This window comes from Cupressus sempervirens, chromosome 6 (genome assembly GCF_028749045.1).
Source record: "Cupressus sempervirens isolate cs-2001-9-10 chromosome 6, ASM2874904v1, whole genome shotgun sequence".
NCBI lineage: Eukaryota > Viridiplantae > Streptophyta > Pinopsida > Cupressales > Cupressaceae > Cupressus > Cupressus sempervirens.
In genome coordinates, this window is record NC_143123.1 from 685,615,150 (window position 1) to 685,619,179 (window position 4,030).

General features: G+C 38.1%; 1 pseudogene; it reads left to right on the top strand.

The window, feature by feature from the left end:
• The first annotated feature begins 2,691 nt into the window (after positions 1 to 2,691).
• Positions 2,692 to 3,830, top strand: LOC149554053 (uncharacterized; annotated as a pseudogene).
• The last annotated feature ends 200 nt before the right edge of the window (positions 3,831 to 4,030 follow it).

Here is a 4,030-nt window from a genome sequence, read left to right on the forward strand (position 1 = left end):
CTTTCTAGTTCCTCCTCTTATTTCTTTGCCCTAAGAGTTAACCTATGGAATTCCTCTATATAGGCATTCATGTCCATCTCTCGCTGCTCCAAGCTTTGCAATTTTTTGAACAACTGCACCTCATGATCTGTAGGTAGAAATTGTGCCTTAATTTTTGCCTTCATCACTTCCCATGAAGAAATTAGAATTTTATTATTTTGTATCCTTTCTCCTTGAATATAATTACACCAAGAGAGAGCAAGTCCTCTCAGCTTTCCTTTTGCAATCCTCACCCTATCATTCTTTGGAACTTCATTCATCGCAAAGTGATTGGTGATTGCTTCAATCCATTCAATCACTTCCTCACTATTGAGACTACCTCCATATGTAGGTATTCGATCAATAACATCTCCTCTTATTGACTTTAAAGCATCAATGAATGCCTTTTCATCTACAAGCAATTCTATTGGTGGATCCTGGTGCTGTTCTCCTTCTTCATCTCCACTAGCACCTTCTTCGATCTCATTCTCCTTATCTTTGTCACTGGACTCCTTGAACTCCTTTAACTTCTCTTCTAGAAGTTCCTCCATCATCTTTTTGATGGCATCTGGAGACATACTTTTTGGGGGCATGGTGTGAGCCTCAGCTTCCACCTGTGATTCTTCTGCAGACATACACTTCCCAACAAGACCTTGTGTCACTCTGATGCCAATATGATAAGGAGATAACAAGAATAAATTCTATAATAGCTTCCCTATGAGATGGAGAGAAGAAATTGGAGAAGACTATAGGAAAAAATAGCAAATACAAACAACTCCTTACAAGTTACATCTATTCATTCATGGCAAGCACATAGGGATGTTGCCTTACCAAACACATGTTTCTTCAAATTATCGCTCGTTCCTACAAATGACCATGAAGAAAGTACTATACATTCCTCCTACCTACTCTCCACCACACTTAGGCCACTTCACATGGTGTTCATGTGAGCAAAAGGAATTTCTGCCCAATTTAACTCCCAGAGATTCTTGTGTGAGTCTGGCTTCCTATAGCAATAACTTCTACCAAAAAAAAAAAATGCCACTACTATTTTATTCAAAAACCAATAAATATGATATGCGTCTCTAATCAATTTGTAGTGTGAACAAAGTATAAACTAAGTAACAGGAAACCACCACAATGTTATTTATTTCATCTATTCAGGGTAGAGTAAAAATAATTTTTACAATATCTCGGCCTTCTTCCCACAAAAAAGAAAAGCAAATCCTCTAATCTCCAACGATCGATTTTGGAGAAATATATAAACAATGACAAATAGTTAAAAATTGTTTTTGGCAACCACCAGACTCTAAAGGTTTCATTCAATCCTTTAACAAAACATCAAAGTATGCTCTAAAACATTAAAATATGCCCTAAAACATCAATCATTTACTAAATGATAAAAAAAAATATTAAAATATACCCTAAAACATCAAAGTACCCCTAAATAATAAATAAATATTATTCTTGTAGCTGCTCCTGCAGTAGTTGGTCGGATGCAAGGCAGAAGGCCGTGATGAAATGAGAGCGGCAAGTGAAGTAGTGAGTGCAATCGCTAGAGAGTGGTAGAGTTTGCATGCACGGAGTAGATCACACTCTTCTTTGGAAGTCTCTGGCATTCAACAGTCTTTGAAAGCCTTGCTAGCCCACACCGAAATGTCTCTTAAAGCCTTGATGGTCAAGAATGAACATTTAGAGGAAGAATATATTATAGATGTGTTTCTAGAAAAACTCACCCACACGAGTGACATGATAGAGCATTTCAAGATGTTTTGAGAATCTGGAGGGGATGTTGAAACCATGGCCTGGCTAACATTCTATATTCTGTGCTCCAACTTATTTGGTAAAGTGGTGACACATGCTGATTCATCTCTGGAATTGTTGTTTAGTATAGCCTACGATGCTTTAGGAAACACCTTAGAAGAGTTATCAGATCAACGCTTTAGAGTAGAGGCAGAAGAGGCAAACAACGATTTTAAGCGGGTTGATGAAGTTTTACGTAAGCAATTGCTCCCAGTTTTTAGCTGTAAAGTCAAGCTTGATATTTTAACCATCTTTTTCTTTGGGCCGCAAAGGAAGACTATATACATGTGGTAAAATGGCTCCTAGCAAGTGGCTTACAACCCTCTGCAACAAATGATGATACCAATTTAATTGTTTCTTGGGTGGGATTTGCGTGTCATACACCGGAATGGACTCCACTTCATTATGTTGCTTGGGGTAGTGACCACCAAATGTGCACACTCCTCATCTCTCACAACGTAAGTTTGACAACCGAAGACTTTAGGGTTGGACTCCGCTTCACTGTGCATTGATGGGCAGGCATGATGAGATTGTTCCAGTTCTACTTTCAGCAATACGAGAGGACACTATTAAAGGACGCGCAGGCTCGCTGGATGCCAGGAACTATTAAAAAATATAACAAACAAAAAACAAAGTGGTCATAGCAGATAACAAACTATTTTATTAATCTAGTTGTACAATAATACAGATTAGATAGCTTCTATAAATAGAGGACTTCTAGCTACAAATGAAAAGTCTAGAGTGTACATGTGGATGGTGTAATGTAACAACACTAACACTTAACAACCTTGCCATGTGTTTGAAGACTTATTCTATCATGCACACACATGATAGAGTTAACTGCAGTTTTAGTTGCAATAGAAAAATGACATGGACTTGGTCTATTCCGATGACTTTGTCTATTCCAACAGGAACGGTGGTGAAGAGATGGTATTTACTTATAGTGTTCATCACGGTGTCCCTGCAAATTTGATCTCGTGGATGCTGTCACTGTGCATCCAATCGGAATCTTATTTTGGGGAGTTGAAAGATCTCTCAGTGTATTTACGCGAGAGTTCCCAAATGGGGTATGTTGATCTCGTTCAGAAGCTGTTGGATGATGGAGGAGTTGATCCATTTGTGGGAGACGATGAAGGAAAGACTGCACTTCACTACGCTACTGACGGTGAAGACCAGGACGTCGCATTGCGAATTATTGAGAAACTGCTACTTGATAAGAAACAAGGAAGTCCAAACTGGGGTAAAATACTAGTGGGTGATAAATATGGAAGAAACACGCTTCATGTCGTACCTTTCCTTAGACAGGTGGAGCTTTGTTGTATGATTTTATAGAATAAGAGAGATCTGATATATAGCAAGGATCGTGATGGACAACAGCGATACATTATGCAGTAGCTGGACCTCACGATGATACCTATGTTTTATACATTTTAATGAATTCAAGAGAAGCTACAAATAGAGTTTTTGTCAAAGATTAAAGCCAAACAACTCCTTTGCACGTGGTTGCTGCTAGAGGCAACGTAAAAATGGTGAAAGGGGTTCTTCGGCATATTTCAGAACATGAACTTAAGAATTATGTTGGGGAAGCAAATGTGTTGGGTCAAATAGAACTGCATAAAGCTGCAAGTGGAGGCCTTCAGAGAATTGTCCAATTTCTTCTTCAGAAGGGAGCCCATTCATTGAAAGAACGCGATAGCGACGACAAAATAGCCCTCGATTTTGCAGCTCAAGCAGACGGTGAAACAACTGTGACAATAGCTGAATTACTTATGAACAAGTGTGAATCAGAAAAACAGAAAAGCTTGCTTCTATTTGCTTCTGCAGTTGGAAATGGTTTACCCAATTCTTCTCGGTTAGAACAACATCTTAAAGAGGGAAAAAGTAAAATAGGTGAAACACTAGTGGCAGAGAATTTGCTTAGAGTGGCAGCAATGTTGGGCGATGTCAATATGACAACGGCGTTCCTCAACAGGGGGGCGAATATTGCTCTCATTCGCAATAAACAATGAGAAGAAAAGAATGTCCACTTGACGGTACGTTCCTTACCTCTTCTATTTGTTTATAGTTGAAATTATTGTTAGAATGTCCCTCAAGAAAATTTATTATTGCAGTTAATGATTATTAATTTCTTATTATTAAAGTATTCAAAATTAATTCATCATTACTATTGAAAAATAATACAATTCTAACTTCACTAATAAAAATATGG